We start from the raw sequence: 6,201 nt of genomic DNA, 5'->3' as shown, positions 1-6,201 counted from the left end.
TTGTGAAATGGCGAACAAATTAGTGGAACGTAACTTTTTTCCTTTTGCATCCTTTTTTGACATGACCGCAAATTTTTTTGATGCGACCAAGACTTTTTTGATGTTTCTGTGACTTTTTTGGACACACTGTTTTGACAGGCCTGCAAATTTTCCACTGCGAAATTTTGCGGCCGTTCCACGAAAAAATTAGCCAATGGCGAAATATGGAATTTAGCTGCAAATCCATGTCTGCTGAAAAAGTTTGTTCATCGCTAGCTGCCAATAAAAAAGTGCATTGACCCAACAAATCATGTGCTCCTCTATTGACCTGCCACTTTCTCTGCAACCTTTTGCTCTTTTGGAAGACAGTACTACTTGTTGCACTTACCTCAAAAATAAGTTAATAAGAATGTGAATTGCCCTTCATGGATTCTACTTGCAAATGGTTATCCTTAGGTCAATGCCAGATTTAGGTTGTCCTGAGAACAATGCTGAATTTTATACTTAAAGTTGTTTCCAGCTTCCTTCCAAATGGGTTAAGGCACACTCAACAGGAGAGTTGGAAACCACTTTGACAGCAGAAGAGCAAGCAGCTCCTGATTCCCACTTGGTTATTAATCAATTTCTTTTCTCAAGCACTATAAAATTGATGTGGCTTCCTTTTATGACTAGTTTAGGCCAAAAGGTTTCAGACTGTTTGTGGTTTTATTTCCCTCACCTCATGATTTCTCTGGTACTAACTCAGATTAACTCGGATTTTAGTTACTGCAATGGGATGGCCAGGAAAAGAGAAACATTTTATTTTCTTTCTAGCTATCTCTTGAAGTTGGCTCTACCCAAGTCTTACCATCTATTCTTGTGTTCTAGAAGCTACTTAAAAAGATCGAGAGGGAATTGGGGGAAAGCATTGTATTCTAGAAATTCCTTCTGTGATTTCTGAGTGCAGGGAAATGTGGGTTTTAGATTCTACTGTGGAAGATGGCCCAGAAACAAAACTTGCTATAAGTATGATAACAATTTTCTCATATACAGAGAGAGAACTTTAAAATAAGTAAATAATGCTTTATAGAAAGAAAAAACTACAAAGGTCCTTACTCACTGTGTTAGAGTTAACATTCAGAACCAAGCGTGGTACACATTCCCATATTCTTGTGTTTATTAGTGCTCACCAGTGCCTTCTATTATTATAGCCTCCACATAGCAAGGTTCCTACTAATCCTTTGATTTCTGCAGTGTATGTGCACTCTGCCTCTTTTCTTTTCTTTTGCCTTCTCTGTCTCTTTCAAGATTAAATTAGTGTGGACTTGGTTTTGAATATCATTTGTATGCAGATGATATTAAGATTTATTTAGACACCCCTTCACTAACCACTGACATTAAGACCCTGATCTTTAACTGTTTTCTAGCTATCTCCTCCTGAATAAATCAGTGCAGTCTCAAACTGAACCTAACAAAAACAGAAGTGATAGTCTTTCCATACAGACCATGCCCTATTATATTTTTTATGTTTATTACTGATGACACACTCTTTACACATTTGGTTTAGCACACTGTTTACCACTGCTTACACTGCTACCATATAAGGTAGTAACGTATGTATACAATAAACACGAATTTAACCTTGTATGTCTTTATTAAAACCTGCCTAACTGCTAGTTGATCAAGAGGAAAGCAAAAGCCTCACCGTTTTGCTTTAGGGGGTCGAAAAATTTGTTTCTGAGTGACTCCAAGATGGCTAAAAAGCCATCCAATGCATCCAATGCATCTGCCAGTACAACTGATTAAGGAGAGAATCCCACAACAAAACAGGTCTCACTGTAAAAAAAAAGTATTTCCGAATATCACAATGGAACTTCCTTACTTCTAATCAGAATGTCTGCTGAAGGTACCTCATTGTGAATTAAGAGTTAGAGAGTTTATTATATGGCCCCTTTATATATTTATATAAAGTTATTGTATCTCCCATTACGCACTTCTCTTCCAGCATAAAGAACCCAAAGTTTAGCAGACTTTCTTCATAACTGAGATTTTCCATACCCTTCATAGGCTTAGTTGACCTTCTTTGTACTCTTTCTATTTCTGTAGGAGTTTATTTGAGCATATTTGAGATGGGGCCTTATTAGTGCTTTGTGAAGTGGAAGAATGGCCTTCTTCTTCTATAAATCTATGCCCCATTTACTTCAGCTCAAAACATTGTTTACCCTTGCAGCTGCTGACTGGCATTGTTTGATTATTATCCACATATTATTATATTAGTATTATCTCCCAGTGCTTGATCTTACATATATCAACACCGAAACTCTCAGCCACTTAGATTCTCAGATTGACAGTTTATCAAGATCCTGCTGCAAGGATGCCACATCCTGGATGGAATTAATTGGTCTGCATAGCTTTGTGTCATCCAAGCAGAGAATGTACCATTGACAAGCACCCTCTGTACATTATCCTTTAGCCAGCTTCCTATCCATGTACCAACATTTCTAAGATCAATAGACCTTAGTTTAGAAAGCAGTAGTTTGTATCAAATGCTTTGGTAAAATCCAAAAGCTCACATTTACTGCAACCCCATTGTCTAACATCTTACAGGTATGGGACCGTTACCCGGAAACCCTTTATCCAAAAGAGCTCAGTATTACAGAAAGGACACCTCCCATAGACTCCATTCCCATCTTCCATTTTTATCAAATAATTAGAATTTTTTAAAAAAATTATGACTGTTTTTACTATAATAAAAAAAACAGTACTGTGTACTTGATCCCAACTAAGATTTAATTATCCTCATTGGTGGCAAAACACTCCTAGTGGGTTTATTTAATGTTTACAAAATGTATTAGTAGATGTAAGGTATGGAGATCCTAATTACGGCAATATCAGTTATCTGGAAAACCCCAGGTCCCAATCATTCTGGTTAACAGGCTCCATACCGGTACTAACCTCATTATAAAAAACAGTCAAATTTGTGACATGACTTCTCCTCATAATGTCCACCACAGATGTTAAATTTACAGGCCTATAATTGCCAGGCTGAGATCATAATCCCTTTTTAAATATTTACATTACATCAGCTGTCCTCTAGTCCTTAGGCACCATACTAGATGACAGTCTGTCTGTAACCTTTGATCAATCCATTTAGTGATGAGCAAATATTTTTGCCAGTCGTGGATTCGCTGCGAAATTACACATTTTGCTATTGGCAAATTCTTTTATGAAACTGGCGCAAAAATATGCAGTGACAAAAATTCACCTAGTGACGAAAAAGTTTCGGTTGTGCCGAAAAATATTGCGATTATGTAAAAAAAAACAAAAAACCTGTGGTCACATAAAAAAACTTGTGTACGTCAAAAAAAAATTGTGCCTCATTTCACAAATTTTTCAGTGATACTGGACAAATTGGCTTAAGAGACTAATCATTTCTGTCATATTGTCCTTTGCCATATTGCCAAGATGTGTCCTTTTCTATCAAAAGCAAATACTAAATTACTCAAATGTTGGTGCTTTCACCAGCAGAGAACAATTTCAGAGAACAAAGCTGTCAAAATACATGGTGGGGCAAAAAGGCCAAAAATTGCTTTTTGTTCCAAAGGCCATAGAAAGACCTCTTTTAAATTTGAGATAATCATGCAATGGCAAAATTTATTTCCATCCCTTACTTAGGGGGAGAGTTACTAATCCACGAACGCTCCAAGAAAATGTTCAGCGTATTTTTGGCGACCTTTTCGTACCTGCGCGACTTTTTCGTACTTTGCGACAAAATTTGTTAGACAAAATCTTATTATCGTGCTGAGTACGAAAGTTTCGGATTCATTCAAGCTTCGGTATCGTGACTTGGGCCAGGTTGGAGTTGCACAGTGCCATTGATTCCTGTGGGAGGTTTCCAAAATCATGCACAGAAGGATCAAAGTCGGAAAGGTTTTCCTGCATTTTACGATTGCTCAGATACAAAAATTTCGTGACGATATTATTGTGACTAATATGATTTTTTTGGAAGCATATTCGTGATATTTGCGATCTTAAGAAATTATCGTATCTGATCCGAATTTATCCCATTCAAGATTCTAACTCGCGTTTTCATGATTGTCCCCCTTAGTGTGCTGATCTCTTTACCAATGAGACTTTGAGTCTATAGGGTTGAAAATTTTATTGCGTCTTAACGTATGATTCACTAAAAGGATACTTGCGTTAATTTAGACGCGATGCTGTTTGCGTTATTTAAGTCGCAAAGACTATTTTCGTGCAGTATTTGATGCAATGCACACTAATTAAGGCAGCGAACACAAACTGTTGCCGCGTGCGAAAAACGCACGTCATATTATCCATACACGCCATTACATTCGGAAAACTACTGTTATGAAAATGACAATTTCCCTGCAAACGGGAGGATGCATCACTCTAGGGCCAACACATACTTGAATAAATCACACTGCAAAGTCCATATTGTGTTGCCTAAAGCTCATGAACTGTACTTTTCTATAATTACTGCCTGCCCCAAGTAGAAGATCGCAAATATCACAAATATGTTTACGAAAAAATCGTATTAGTCACGATAATATTGTATTGGCGATCTGAAAGTCACGGAATATTCGTACCGAACGATTGTAAACAGTGGGAAAACCTTTCCAATTTTTTCGCGTAAAAGTACGAAAAAGTTGTGCAAGCGTCAAAAAAGTCACGCAAGTGATGAAAAAGTCACGCAAGCAACAAAAAAGTTGCCAAAAAAATTTGTGGGTTAGTAAATCTGCCCATTTGTCTATGATTTCAATATTCCTTAATTGGTAATTTGATGAAGTTAAATGACTGTTACTGATTCCACTTAACTCTGACATATGTCTTCCTTTTTTGAAAATCACAAAGGTCAAGAATTTGGTCAAAGATTGAAGATTACAATTTGGCTCACTGGGTGTAGCATTCTGTACATATATTTTGCTGGTGAAAAACATGATCAAGTGCATCTTTATACTTAACATTTCTGGCATCCAAGCAAATACACACAACTTGAAAGTGCTACATCCAAATATTTCAATCCGTTTTACATATTCTGGATGATTGTTATTGATAAAAAGTAGCAAGAAGTATAAAAGAAATAATTAAAAAAGTGATATAAGAAGTGCTGATTTTATCCAGAGTGATAAACTATTATGGACCAAGCAAGTAATGACCCAGTGACATTAATCAGCCACTGGAAATATGCAGACCTCTCTGAAATTGAGCTATGAACCCACAGGGCATAAAACTTGCAAAGCCAAGTTTTTTAAAAAGAGACTTGAATATTGAAAATAATAATCCCTTATGTGAAACTAGCCTTACACTGTTTAAATCCCATGTATTTATAAGTAAAAGTGTTTTTCACAATTTATGTCTCATTAAATGAAGAGATAGGGGCTGATTTACTTACCCACGAACGGGTCGAATGGAGTCCGATTGCGTTTTTTTCGTAATGATCGGTACTTTGCGATTTTTTCGTATGTTTTGCGATTTTTTCGGATTCTTTACGAATTTTTCGGATCCAATACGATTTTTGCGTAAAAACGCGAGTTTTCCTATCCATTACGAAAGTTGCGTAAAAAGTTGCGCATTTTGCGTAGCGTTAAAACTTACGCGAAAAGTTGCGCATTTTTCGCGTAAGTTTTAACGCTACGAAAAATGCGCAACTTTTTACGCAACTTTCGTAATGGATACGAAAAACTCGCGTTTTTACGCAAAAATCGTATTGGTAACGAAAAATTCGTACAGAATCCGAAAAAATCGCAAAACATACGAAAAAGTCGCAAAATGTTCGTTTTCAAGTCGGAACTTTTCCAATTCGGGTCGGATTCGTGGGTTAGTAAATCAGCCCCAAAGTCTTAAAATATTTTAGACAAAAATTAGAGGTGCTAAATTTAATTTAATTGGTTAATATTAAATAAATGTGTGTTTTCTTGTTAATGCAATTGCACTACACACCTAAAAATGCAATTTCCAGATACTGTATTTGTTGCACAATGTTTTCACACTTGGATTTTGATCAGATGCCCAGGAAACAATACAGGCATTTGCCCATTACCCCTTAGATGTCCCACTGGGAATGATTCTCCAAACTGATTTTCATTCTAAAGTGACTGACTATGGCCCTATATGCCCAATCTTTCCCTAGGGGCCCCCTTACACACTGCAATAATAATAAAATAGCTTTGTAAGAAATTAATTGTATCAAAAAGTCTTGTATTCAGTGGACCCACTGAACCC

Source organism: Xenopus tropicalis, chromosome 7, assembly GCF_000004195.4.
Source record: "Xenopus tropicalis strain Nigerian chromosome 7, UCB_Xtro_10.0, whole genome shotgun sequence".
Lineage (NCBI taxonomy): Eukaryota > Metazoa > Chordata > Amphibia > Anura > Pipidae > Xenopus > Xenopus tropicalis.
The sequence above is the reverse complement of the archived record's forward strand: the minus strand, read 5'-3'. Positions refer to the sequence as shown.